This window comes from Vicia villosa, linkage group LG5, assembly GCF_029867415.1.
Source record: "Vicia villosa cultivar HV-30 ecotype Madison, WI linkage group LG5, Vvil1.0, whole genome shotgun sequence".
Classification (NCBI taxonomy): Eukaryota; Viridiplantae; Streptophyta; class Magnoliopsida; order Fabales; family Fabaceae; genus Vicia; species Vicia villosa.
Window position 1 is genome coordinate 71,310,763 of NC_081184.1, and position 14,631 is coordinate 71,325,393.

General features: G+C 39.8%; 2 long non-coding RNA genes across 2 annotated transcripts; both read right to left on the reverse strand.

The window, feature by feature from the left end:
* Positions 1-616: 616 nt before the first annotated feature.
* Positions 617-2,190, reverse strand: LOC131606734 (uncharacterized). The gene is made up of 2 exons (XR_009285007.1): positions 997-2,190; positions 617-909 (listed from the first exon to the last, which is right to left on the reverse strand). It is a non-coding gene; the product is annotated as an uncharacterized LOC131606734 (long non-coding RNA).
* A 10,586-nt stretch (positions 2,191-12,776) lies between these two features.
* Positions 12,777-14,271, reverse strand: LOC131606735 (uncharacterized). The gene is made up of 3 exons (XR_009285008.1): positions 13,796-14,271; positions 13,275-13,686; positions 12,777-13,189 (listed from the first exon to the last, which is right to left on the reverse strand). It is a non-coding gene; the product is annotated as an uncharacterized LOC131606735 (long non-coding RNA).
* Between the last annotated feature and the right edge of the window lie 360 nt (positions 14,272-14,631).

Sequence of the window (14,631 nt, forward strand, 5' to 3'; positions counted from 1 at the left end):
GAACAGTGGAAGACGCCATGGATGAATCGCTTCTGTTGCACCCCAAAATTTGCCCTCTTCTCTGTGCCATAAGTTATCAAGGACGTTTAGTTCGTCGCTTAAAAATCAAGGAAAAATAATAAAGGGTCTCTCATCTTCGTTCAATTTTGTTTTAATCGGTTCTTCTGTGCGCGTTAAAACATGAAATATGGTTGATTCATGGACTTCTTCAAGTTGCAATTCAAGGAAATCGTATGGAATCATTTAGCTTACTTCAAGGAGGCTAGTTGAGGTCAACGTTTCATATAAAGTCTAAAATTCTATTCAAAATCCTTTCAAACATTCAATGTGTTCAAATTAATCAAGGGGTATAGTTCAAAGTTCTCAACGTGTAAGTTGGAAGATTCATTCATTCAAATAACCAAAGTTTCATTTTGAAGAAGAAAGCTGCTTGTAATAATTGGACGATACTACCGAATTTGCAAAGATCAAGCATTTGTCATAAAAGTTTCATTACAAAAAAAAATCATGTTATTACATTCCAATTCAACAAAGCCCAAAGAGTTACAATAAAAACCAAGAGTCCATACAAAGCCCATTTAATTTCTAGCCAAATTCATTGTTTATACAAAATCAATACACAAAAGAGTCTCCATTCATTAAAAAAGAACCATGTTCATTACAAAAATCAATTGTCAAAGCCCACTCATGAAAGTCCATTACAAAAAAAGAAAAAAAGAAAGGCCAAGTTACACGAAGCCAAAAAAAAACTCTGCACCACATGCTGCCTCAAACCAACCTTCAATGTTATCTCCATAAAATCAATCCAAAAAAAACCTGCAGCAACAAATTAAACCGAAACTTGCATCAAACCCGGTTAAGAGAATTAACAACCCTGCATAACTCTGTATCACAATAAAAGGCGTTCACCTGTGCAATCAAAAAAGGGGAGATTCAGAGGCTTCACAATAAAAAATTAGCAAAAGAAAAACGTAAGAGGAAAGAGTGAAAAAAAACCTCATAACAGAAATGTAACAAACTTCTTCGGGCTCTAGAATCTCTTCACGATCAAAAACTCTCTCTGGAACCTTCCCCATCTCTCTCTCTCTCTCGCATCTCATCACATTCATCTTCATCTTCAATCAAAAACCTGCAACAAGAACAATCCATCTCTTCACAACATCAAGAACCTCATTCATCTTTCTCAACAAACCTGAAACAGATTCAACCATAATCAATCTTCTGCAACCACAAACATCACCTTCAAACAAATCTCGCATCTTTGCAAATCTTGAATCCTCCCTAATTGCACTCAAAACCGAGCCTCTAACAGAATTGGATAGCTTCATTGATCCCTCCATATTCACGACTTCAGATTGAATTTTCTCTTCGGGCTCTCGCTGACGTTGCTCTTCACGAATCACCAAAAAACACTTAGAAGTTAGTCGATCTCACTTCTCAAAAATCTAACAAAAACCAGAACAATCTTCTTCACTTCATCATCAACTTCAATCCGCTACTTCTCCTGAGCCTGCACTGAGTCAACAATCATCCCTTACTAAATCATATCGTAACTGCCTTCATCTTCAAGCTCGTAACAGCTTCATCAATCATCATATTCGAATCTGCAATCAACAACAACAACATCGAGAGAATGTTTTCAAAGATCCACAGAAAATGCTAAAGAAACATAAGAGAGTGAGGGGAAGAGAGTTCTGAATCGAGAGTTCATACCTGCAATCTGAACGAAGAAGGATTCACAGTGTTATCATCGATCACGCAAATCCATCACGCCTTCAATCGACATCGGATTATTCATCACAACGATCCTTATCACATCATCTTCATCTTCACTACAGGCTTCATCATCACATCGCAGCAACTCTCATCAATCTCTGCATACGAATCGGTACAATAATTATAACTATCTCATCACCATTCCAAATTCGGAACAAGATCGGATTAGAAGAAATCAAGAAGAAGAAGATTGAACATGGATAGAGAGAGAACGAGATGAGAGAAGAGGGGAGAGGCGTTTGAGAGATGCGCCGCCGTGAGGGGAGGGAGAAATAAGTCTGTCTTCGAGAAGCTGAATAGTCACATGTGAAAGTAACCCTAATCCCTTTCCTGTTCTTAATTAGTCTTTTTTTAATTGAAATCAAATGGAATAATTGCATGATTGCTGAATGTTAATTGAGTTAACACATTAATTAGTTGTGATCAATTGAGATTTATAGTATTAATTGAATCTGAACAAATCAAAATGATAGAATCTGAATAATGCAAGTAGTTGGATCAATTGGTTGAATCGCATGGGTCACATGAAACTGTGTATAGCACCTCCCCTTAGAGTCCAGCGACACAGTCATTTTTGGCTGAAGAGAAAATCTGACTTACAAAAATCTGCTTGGGCCTTAATACCCTTGGGCCTCAGCGCCTGATTTCCTCCCTGCACCCTATTTTCACACTTAAAACCCCTGAGTTCATATTAGAATTAGTTTTGTTACTAGCTTATTTTATTTAATTTTTAGCATATAAAATCAATCAATAAAAACGACATAAAATCATAATAAACTTTGTTAGATTTAGGATTTAATCTTGATATTGTTTTGTTAGATTTTAGAAATTAATCGAATAGTTTGTTTCGGTAGCTTTTGGTTGAATAAAATGAATAAAAACATGCAATATTTCTTCTTGTTAGAATTTATGTGTCTTGTTACATAGTTTTGCTCTAATGTTTAGATAAAATATCATGCAAGATATTATGTTTGATTAGATTTCTCGCATTGATAAAAAGAGATAATAAAAAAAAACATGTAATACCTTTTGCTTGTTAGAATTTATTTGTTTTGTATATAGTTTTGTTCTATTATTTTTAGATAAAAATGTCATAAAAAACAATTTAATCTTGTTAGATTTTTGTTTAGGATTTAATTAGAATTTAATTGCTAGTATTTTCTATAGCGTGCTTCCTCGTAATACTGATTTGTTTGCTGAGATGTGCGAGGTACTTCGAGAGAGCCTTCGATTACGATTTGACTTGTTTCGTGTTCCACTTTATTTGTGGGACACGAATTCGCTTCCGGTGCGACTTGATTTGAGTCGTGTTCCACTTTATTTGTGGGACACGAACTTATGCCTGATGCGATTCATCTGATCTCTCATTCATTGAGATGTATATTCCTGTATTGTCTGGCTTGTGTTCTCTTGCAGGTTGCTTATGTGGTTGTGTCTGATACGCACCACATGTCGCTCGTGATTTATTTTCACGACGATGCTAGCTTACGCGAAGTATTCCGGACTTCTTTGCTTACGCTTGCTAGCTTATTGCGGATTTGCTATCCGTTCAGTATTGTCCCCTTTTCTCTTTTACCTATTCGCGCACCATATCTTGCCATGAAAATTAGGGTAGAATTGCAGCATCATATTTGCCATGAGAAGTAGGACCTAGACATTCATCTGGCCAAGCCCTCGAAAGAGGCTTTGTTTGTGTTGGTGTGTTTACATTTGTGCTTTGCGGCAGGGAGTCACGGTGTAATAAGACCTACATGGCAATCTATTAAGTCCTCATGGAAGGCATGCGGAAAGGGTTAGCAATCAACCCCCGCCCAGTCTCATCGAGTCCGTTCAGTATGCGCACGCTACGCGTGGTTCGCTTCTGAACTAGCACAAGATCTTGTTATCGAGTATGTCAGGAAAAGGGTTCATGCAATCGGACCCCCGCATTTCCTATAGCTCGCGTCGCTCGACGTTGATGCTCCGTGTACGCACGCACTGTTTTCCTTTCAGATCCGTGACGGCTTGATTGCTGAGAGGGACCCGCTCCTCTTGTCTATGGCCCGATCATTTTCGCGAGGTCTAATTCTTGGTTGACTCGGGTGATTCGCTCCCTTAGGCTATGGCGGGACCGCTTTTCTACTACTTGGTCAGTTCCAGTAGTTTGTTTGCTTTACGAGCGGAGCTCGTTTGTGTGCCATTGTTATGCATTTGTTTGATCACTACTTCGGTAGTTTGCTTGATTATCGACCGGAGCTCGATCATAGGCCATATCTTTGTGATGCTTGTTCACTATCTTCTTATCTGCTATGCCTGTTAGTATGATATCTTTGTGATGCTTGTTCACTATCTTCTTATCTGCGATGCCTGTTCGTATCATATCTTTGTGATGCTTGTTCACACACCTGCACATGTATGCCTGTTACATGCTGTTTGCGATGCTTGTTCGCATTTTTATTCGTGATACTTGTTCAGATTTGACGTGTATTCCTGTTATATGTTTGTCATGCATGTATGCCTGTTACGTGTATGTCATTTATCTGCTATGCCTGTTAGTATGATATCACTTGTGATGCATGTTCACACACCCACATTCGTGTATGCCTGTTACATGTTTGTCTTTCTATCTGAGATGCCTGTTCATATGATATCTTTGCGATGCCCGTTCGCCTGTTCTTATCTGTGATGCTTGTTCACATGCCATGTTTGTTAGGATCTTTGTGATGCTCCTTGTTTGCATGCTCCCTTAGGGTGCTCGGTTCCGTTTCTCTAGGAGACGCGAATCGAGATAGAAACATAAACTTTTGAGCCGAACTACGGCGCTCTAATTTCTCCATTGCACGTTGGAGGTACGTAGGCACAGGGTACGAACACCCTAGCGAGCGAACTTTTCTTTTTTGTTGTTTTGTTCAACCTTTTCTTTTGTCGTATTTGCCTACTATTTGAATGTTTCCTATTATCTGTATATCTTCCATTGCATGTTTCCCTTAGCACATAGCATGATACACAAACACACACCCTTAGATTAAGAAAATTAGCAAGAATGGATCCCGTAGAGTACCACAGACGTGAGGGGTGCTAATACCTTCCCCTCACGTAACAGATACCCTTACCCGTTCTCTGAGACCTGTGCTTGTTTTGGTTTTCTTCGATATTTTCCATTCCTTATAGTAGGATAAATAGATGTTTGATGGTGACTTCATTGTTTTTGTTTCTATGAGTTTTCCAGTTGCTTCAGCTGGCGACTTCACTGGGGACGTCTCGACCTATTACGGGTCCAGACTTAGTGAGTCGATCCTATCTTTTGTCTGCTTTCTTTTTTGTAGATGTGTGTGTTGTTTCCTTTGCCATTTATCATTGTATATATTCTTGCATTGCATTTGCATTTGTGTTACTGACTGGCTTTCTATGTTTGCATGCATTTGCATTCTGGATATATTACTGTGCCGCAGTGGTGGCTTATTTTTTTGGCGGGTGGGTTGATACTGTGAGATAAAGGCCCAATCCCCAGGCCAGTATACACCTAGGCTAGCGTGGATACTCATGTCGAATCGCGTGGCCCTTGACACGTATGAGGATACATGAGACACCACAACCCAGATTCAGTTCTCTCGACGATGCCTTTGCCCTGCACCCTTAGTGGAGATTGCAAGGTGTCTGACTAGAGGATTCTGGGCGACCATTAGGGACATCCTGTTTGTGTCTAGAATACATACCCGTGAGGTTTGGGATGGGAAAGGAAACCTTGGCTCCTACATACCATTTGCTTCTTCAAATTTGAGGTCGGACCTTTATTTGGTCTGTTCTCATTGTGCTTGATATTTTGGTATTCTGAAACGACGGCGGAGCTTTGATCCTGTTACTTTTGGTTCTATTCATACGTGGTACAACAGGAATGGTTCTATCGGCGGTTAATTGGTTCTTGTTATTTTGAAACTACGCCGAACCTTTGAACCTGGGCAGTGTGATTTTGCGGCAGTGCAACTATATTCAGTATTATGGTTCCCACCATTTTGCATCATTGCATATTTACTTTTGAAAAAATGATGTACAAAAAATAACTAGCATACATGTTCCTTCCATTTCCAAGGAACCATATCTTTAAGTCTCGTATCGAGCTTTTCTATCTCTTGCTTGTCAAAAAATCAAAACACGAGAATTCCTTGGAAATCGAATGAACATGGCATTGCATTCATATCATGCATCCCATACATCTCATGCATAAAAGGTATTCAGGATTGAGGATTTCTTATTCAGACTTGGTACTCTCACCAGACTCAGAGACTTGATTTGTTCTTATTGTGTGCTCAAAGATCAGTCATGAAACAACTTTGTGGGGTGACAGAGAAGAAGGCTCATTTGGGGTCGTTTATGAAGACATGCAAGTTATGACCCGTGCTCAAGGACTCTTGGTAAGAAAGACTCAGGGAGCACTTCATGGATCTCTTCCACAATTGTGCGGTTTCTAAAGCTCCTCGTCAGCGGCTAATCTCCTTTTCTCTCATGAATTCAAGGGGTATGTTCTCGACAAAAGAGGACCGAAAGACAAACCTATCTGATTCTCATGTCTTATGCTCATTTGCTTCCATGCTTGCTTTATTTGCAACTGGTTAAGCTCCGTACTGTGTGGATGTCTACAGATTCTTTGCTTGATGACGATGAAACTAGGTGTGAATTCTATCTTGAGGAACCTAGTCATGATGTTAGTATCTACAAGTCTTTGAAGTTGCTTGGGGCTCCCGAACGAGGGATAAGCAAGACATTGTCTATCTTGAGCATTGCACCATTTGCATTGCTCGAATCCCTAAAGCACTTACAAATTTTGTGTGACTTCGCCAGAATCTTCTGCCAAGCAGTAATCAAAAGTGGCTCACATAGACACATCTTATTCTCAAGGTTCTGCTTCACATCCTGAGTCACCTCCTCCTTTTGGAGCATCCTTTCTGGTAGTCGTCACTTGTCAACGGAGACAGAGAGAATATGAGTAACAAGCTGATGTAATCTCAATGTCTGGTGTTTAGTTGCTTCATTTCTTGTTGGAATTTCAGTTGGTAGAGATTTGTGCTTTGGGTTTTCTCACCACAGATAGCTCTCTTGATTTCGATGACAATACTCGATGTTTTCCATTCTTGGGGTACCTGATCATAATGTCAAGCCTTACAAGGTGTTGAGGTACAAAGAGTCCAGGACTTGCTCGATACAGAGATGTTTGAGTTTATTCATAATGGTTTCTAATAGTCAATCCCATTTCATCTGCCGCCAGTAGACTGTTTATTCTTCCTTGAGGAGTAACTCATGAGAATTACTTGCAACCTGTACTGCCAGAGGCTTCCTTCATAATAACTATTGTATGTTCCAAGTAATGACTTTGATGACCAAGCGGCAGAGGTTATTGTTGTTCGCCAATAGTAATACAAAGTTTCCTCCGTTCATAATGGTGATTACTATTTCAACAACTATATTTAGGGCTCCCGACCGAGGGATAAGCAAGACTCCGTGTTCTTGAGTTCGCATTACTGGAAACTCAAATCCCTAAAGCATTCACAAACTCCAGCCGCTATATTTGGGGCTCCCGACCGAGGGATAAGCAAGACATTGTCTATCTTGAGCATTGCACCATTTGCATTACTCGAATCCCTAAAGCACTTACAAATTTCTGTATGGCCTCACCGAAATCTTCTTCCAGGAAGTAATCTAAAGTGTTATGACATAACGCTTGGTGTTTTCCACTATGGGGCATTTGGTTATCTGATTGGAGATTGTAAGCCATTCAAAGACAAGGCTCAATACCTGAGTGACACAAAGGCTATCACATTCGCACTTGAAGGCCATAATTGAAGTTCTCTTTTGACTCAGTGGATCTTCTGAAGTAATAGGTCCATACGGAGAGAACCTCCTCAACATTGGCAACTGCTGAATCATCATGCATGTTCATGTTTAAGCTTTCTTGTTTTGTGTAATACTGTTTTTATGTAAAACTTGTTTGTTTTTGAACTATAATCATAATGCATTGGATATGTTTGTCTTGAAAAAATCCATTCGTTTTTGCTCTTATATGTTGTGATATGCTTTTTGTGATACTCGACTCTTGTTAACAAAGCATGATAACTCCGAAGGGAGGATGATGAACATAATACCAATAACATCAAATGGTATGCTTTTGAGTAGAACCCTGTTGATGATGTACATGCATTGTTTCAAATTCCCAAACACCGGAGATATAAGGGAGATAGACCCTCGATAACCCTTCTGAGCCTTCGAAGTAGGAGTTTCTTTTCTATACGAAAAAACCCTCACATTTAACCCAGGGGAGGGTAGTGTTCAGTTAACCTGGTCGAGCGTTCGGAACTCATCAGGAGTACGCATCCAAGGACATAACAATGGCTATCCTTCAGAAGTTGGGGAAATTCAAAAATACAACGGTTATCCCTCACCTCCGGAGGTCGATACAGCAAAAATTTATCCCTCACACTAGGAGGTCGAGACTAACATCAAAACCCCTGTGGTTTATCCCTCACATCAGGAGGTCAAAAGATGATAATATCACAATGGTAATTCTTCATCAATCAAGGACTCAGGCAGTCACTATGCACTTGCAACAAATCAGAGACAATGCGAGATCACACGACTTATTCAAAAGAAAAGAATGAATCAAAGAAGTGAATTAAAAAAAAAGTCCGCTAAGTCAACAACTTGAAAATAAGTGACTTAGGAAAAAGTTAGGGCATCCCACTAGACATCCAAATAAAAATTCAAAAGAATTTGTCCAGGAAAAAGTTAGGTAAAAAAAAGAAATGCAAAGCAATGCAAATAAGGATCACAAAATAAGAATCCTCAACAAAGAAGAAAGTCGTGGGATCAGACACCAAAAACGAAAGGTAAAGTGACTTCCATGTCCGAACTCCTCATTGATTCCTCAATTATCTCAAACTCCTCTTGAAAGATGAATGCTCGTGTCAAGTTAACTGAACTTAGGACTGGAGAACATCACGAAGGGGGTGGGCACTAAATAATTTGAGCCTAAAAATCCTTTTTTCTAAAAACCGTGAACCTGGTCACGTTACAACCCTGAAAAGTCCTAACTGAAGCATGGATTAATTCGAAAGCAGACTGTACATGAGAATATGGTACACTAACTCCTAGGAGATCATCTAAGCGCTTGAGTTGGTATCACACCATCTTTCTTTCACACAAAAAAATCGGTGTTACGACATCCTTTCAAAAAGTTTCTTTAAACTTCAAGATAAACATACTCTTTGAATTAGAATTATATTTCTCATAATAAACATTCTTTGCATATGAACAAGCTCTCGACATCTAGAAAGTTTCTATCATGAACTTCGTATGAAAAGTTGTATCCTCCCAAAGGACGAGTTGTCTTCAGAACTCCGTTGAGCAGAGGCAGCAATGTTTCAAAGTCCGATTACCTTCATGGGCACAAAAGCATTTGATTACTCTATCGAGTAAGTTTTCAATCAATTTGAGGCAATCAGGTCAAGATTCGAATAATCTCTCAAAGTACTAAACAATCAGGGGCATTCACCCAAGTGCATTTGAAGCTACCTACAACGCTTATCAATCAGGGGCATGTTTCCCAAGTTCATGATACTGGGGCAAGTTGGCTATGATAGCACAAATCTCAAGAAGACCTTACGAGACGAACTTCTTCAAAGTCCTTACAGGCTGGGGCAAGACACTATGCATTGGCATCCTATCCTCATCAGGAGGTGTGCAGTTTAAAATTTCAGGTGTGAGCTAAACTACTTATGAACTTGAGAATCGTCAGGATCGTCATCCTCAGCAGTCAGAAGCTGAAAGTCCAATTCTTGTCAGCATCCTCACAATCATACGAATATGCAGAACACTATGAAATCCAATGCCTATTTGGTCCCTTTGAAGTCAACACTTGCTTGACCCCTTTAGCCCACTTCTTGGTGGCACTCTCTCGGAAAATCAATGCATGTTTGATGCTCTGGACGATACTTGTTTGGTGTTCTAATCATTGCTTGCCTATCAGCTCATTGAATCCATTGCCTGTTTGGAAAGTATCAAGCCCAAATGTCTGACAGTTTGTTGCTCTTGCATTTTCCCATCGTGGGTGAGCATTGTTATCCTCTGCCATGTGAGGAGATCCCGTGAAGATGTCATGCTATATCCTGGGGCATTTTCATCTATTTATTTTGTGGGTACATCCTTTTGAGCGTACCATGTCAGAGCCTCGGTGGATCTAGTCAAGTGATTGATCCTCATTCCCCAGCTGAGTGCACCCAGATGAGGTTTTCTTTGTTCCAAGATTCTCATCTCCTCAGCAAAGCACATTTCAACGAGATCTCCGTGCTTCAGAAGCCTTATTCCCCAATGGAATGTCTTCTCTCCAGTTGAATCATGATTAAATGGTATCTGATTCCCCAAAAGCTCTTAATGAGGTTCCTTGCTCGAATTCCTCATTTCCCCATTAGAATGTTTCTCTCCCCAAGAGTTTGACCTGTTTTCCCCAGGAGAGTCATCTTATTCCCCAGTGGAGTTGTCTTAACAAGAGGTTCTTATGTCGAGTTCCTTATCCCCAGCGGATTTCTTATCTTCTCAGTGGATCACAATGCAGAAGTATTCATCTTCCCCACTGGGTCTTTCCTCAGCAGAGATTCACATGCATCCTCAGCAGAATCTGTTTTCATCAAGGATCTCCCCAGCAGAATGCATCCTGCACAAGCAAGTTGGTCGCTTCCCATCAGAGTTGTCTCCATGACTTGCCCTTATCTCCGCATCCCCAGAGTGTCGAGAATTTTCTTCTTCAGTGAAGTTGCCAGGGTATTCCCCAAGCAGTCAGTTGTGATGTTCATATCCCCCAAGCGGGATTTATTCCCTAAACAGAGCTCGCATCCAGATTTGATCGTCTCCAGCAGATTTCTGATCCATATTTGCCAGCTCGCAGTTTGTGACTTCTGGTCACTCATCTTGTCCTCCCCGCAGAGTTTTATACTCTCTCCAGGACTGCTTCAGCAATTCAGTGCTCCTCCACTGTCTCCCTAAGCAACGTTTGAATCATGCATCATTCGCGTTGCATTCTCTAAGCATATAGCGCCTTCCCTTTCGGGAGCGTTATTCCATGTACATTCATACATGCATCATGCATAAATCATATCATATCTGTTTCTTTCTACAGGAAAGTTATCAGGATATTCTAATGCCTCCCAGAGAGCAACTCGCCTAATCATTACAAGCGCTTATCTTGATGTTCAAATCAGAAGAAGTTTGTTTCCCTATCTTGACATCGTCAGATCAGTTGAATGCATTCTTAATCCCGATGCCCCCAGATCGGTGGAAGATATTTTTTCTTATCCTGATTCCAGTTCAGTTGAAAGAACCGCCTCCGGATCTCTGTCGATCTTCCAAAGGAGCAAGCCTGCTGATGCTTCAGATCAGTTGGAAATATCTACGTCCTGACGATTTATTTTCGTTCAGAAGAAGAACTCGTCTGCCCAGTCCTGATGCTTACTATCAGTTGAAGATGTTTTCTTTTCCCGACGCACACAGTTCGGAAGAGATATTTGTTCCTATTCTTGATAAATCAGACTTTCAGTTGAAGGAACCGCCTCTGGATCTCGTCGATCTTACGAAGGAGCAAGCCACTGATGTCCAGATCAGATGGAGATATCTGCCTGATTGACTTTGTCATTCAGAAGAGGATTGTTCTACTTATTTTCTAGCATCGAGCCCAGATCAGTTTAAAGACATCCTTTCCCGGCGTACACAGTTCGGAAGAGATATTGTTCCTGTCCTGATAAATCAGACTTTCAGTTGAGGGAACCGCCTCCGGATGTCGTCGATCTTACGAAGGAGCAAGCCGCTGATGCCCAGATCAGTAGGAATATCTGCCTGATGATTTAATTGCATCATATGGAGATGTCGCCTTGGTACCTAGACCAGAGATACTTACTACCCGTTGATGCCCAAATCATCCGGAATATCTCATTTCGATTCCCAGATCGACTTAGACATCTATCCCCGATTCCTGTTCGGAAGATATTTGATACGTCTGATACCCAGATCATTCGAAGATGTGCCTTCTCTTGATGCCCAGATCAATTGAAGCTTTTTCCCTTGCCTGTGGGGTTACCTGTTCCTTCTTATCGCAAGTTGGAGCTATTAATTATCCATATCAATTGAAGTTTTTTCTACCTGCTAGCGGGGTGGTACATTCCTTCTTTTTACAAGATGGGGTCTTCTATTGATCAAGAGCGCAAATTTTCGAGTTCATTCTGGTATTTAATCTCCTTCCACCTCAACGGTTGGAAACTTTCGTTTCTCGCACGTCAGGTTCAAGAAGTTTGAATAGGGGCAGCTGTTGCACCCCAAAATTTGCCCTCTTCTTTGTGCCATAAGTTATCAAGGACGTTTAGTTCGTCGCTTAAAAATCAAGGAAAAATAATAAAGGGTCTCTCATCTTCGTTCAATTTTGTTTTAATCGGTTCTTCTGTGCTCGTTAAAACATGAAATATGGTTGATTCATGGACTTCTTCTTCAAGTTGCAATTCAAGGAAATCGTATGGAATCATTTAGCTTACTTCAAGGGGGCTAGTTAAGGTCAAGGTTTCATATAAAGTCTAAAATTCTATTCAAAATCCTTTCAACATTTAATGTGTTCAAATTAATCAAGGGGTATAGTTCAAAGTTCTCAACGTGTAAGTTGGAAGATTCATTAATTCAAGTACCCAAGGTTTCATTTTGAAGAAGAAAGCTGCTTGTAATGATTGGACGATACTACCGAATTTGCAAAGATCAAGCGTTTGTCATAAAAGTTTCATTACAAAAAAAAAATCATGTTATTACATTCCAATTCAACAAAGCCCAAAGAGTTACAATAAAAACCAAGAGTCCATACAAAGCCCATTTAATTTCTAGCCTAATTCATTGTTCATACAAAATCAATACACAAAAGAGTCGCCATTCATTAAAAAAGAACCATGTTCATTAATAAAATCAATTGTCAAAGCCCACTCTTGAAAGTCCATTACAAAAAAAGAAAAAAAGAAAGGCCAAGTTACACGAAGCCAAAAAAAAACTCTGCACCACATGCCGCCTCGAACCAACCTTCAATGTTATCTCCATAAAATCAATCCAAAAAAACCTGCAGCAACAAATTAAACCGAAACTTGCATCAAACCCGGTTCAAAGAATCAACAACCCTGCATAACTCTGTATCACAATAAAAGGCATTCACATGTGCAATCAAAAAAGGGGAGATTCAGAGGCTTCACAATAAAAAATTAGCAAAAGAAAAACGTAAGAGGAAAGAGTGAAAAAAACCTCATAACAGAAATGTAACAAACTTCTTCGGGCTCTAGAATCTCTTCACGATTAAAAACTCTCTCTGGAACCTTCCCCATCTCTCTCTCGCATCTCATCACATTCATCTTCATCTTCAATCAGAAACCTGCAACAAGAACAACCATCTCTTCATTTTCAATTCCGCAACAGTTTCACAACATCAAGAACCTCATTCATCTTTCTCAACAAACCTGAAACAGATTCAACCATAATCAATCTTCTGCAACCACAAACATCACCTTCAAACAAATCTCGCATCTTTGCAAATCTTGAATCCTCCCTAATTTCACTCAAAACCGAGCCTCTAACAGAATTGGATAGCTTTATTGATCCCTCCATATTCACGACTTCAGATTGAATCTTCTCTTCGGGCTCTCGCCGATGTTGCTCTTCACGAATCACTAGAAAACACTTTGAAGTTAATCGATCTCACTTCTCAAAAATCTAACAAAAACCAGAACAATCTTCTTCACTTCATCATCAACTTCAATCCGCTACTTCTCCTGAGCCTGCAGTGAGTCAACAATCATCCCTTACTAAATCATATCGTAACTGCCTTCATCTTCAAGCTCGTAACAGCTTCATCAATCATCATATTCGAATCTGCAATCAACAACAACAACATCGAGAGAATGTTTTCAAAGATCCACAGAAAATGCTAAAGAAACATAAGAGAGTGAGGGGAAGAGAGTTCTAAATCGAGAGTTCATACCTGCAATCTGAGCGAAGAAGGATTCACAATGTTATTGTCGATCACGCAAATCCATCACGCCTTCAATCGACATCCGATTATTCATCACAACGATCCTTATCGCGTCATCTTCATCTTCACTACAAGCTTCATCATCACATCGCAGCAACTCTCATCAATCTCTGCATACGAATCGGTACAATAATTATAACTATCTCATCACCATTCCAAATTCGAAACAAGATCGGATTAGAAGAAATCAAGAAGAAGAAGATTGAACATGGATAGAGAGAGAACGAGATGAGAGAAGAGGGGAGAGGCGTCTGAGAGATGCGCCGCCGTGAGGGGAGGGAGAAATAAGTCTTTCTTCGAGAAGCTGAATAGTCACATGTGAAAGTAACCCTAATCCCTTTCATGTTCTTAATTAGTCTTTTGTTAATTGAAGTCAAATGGAATAATTGCATGATTGCTGAATGTTAATTGAGTTAACACATTAATTAGTTGTGATCAATTGAGATTTATAGTACTAATTGAATCTGAACAAATCAAAATGATAGAATCTGAATAATGTAAGTAGTTGGATCAATTGGTTGAATCCCATGGGCCTCACATGAAACTGTGTATAGCACCTCCCTTTAGAGTCCAACGACATAGTCATTTTTGGCTGAAGAGAAAATCTGACTTACAAAAATCTGCTTGGGCCTTAATACCCTTGGGCCTCAGCGCCTGATTTCCTCCCTGCACCCTATTTTCACACTTAAAACCCCTGAGTTCATATTAGAATTAGTTTTGTTACTAGCTTGTTTTATTTTATTTTTAGCATATAAATTCAATCAATAAAAACGACATAAAATCAT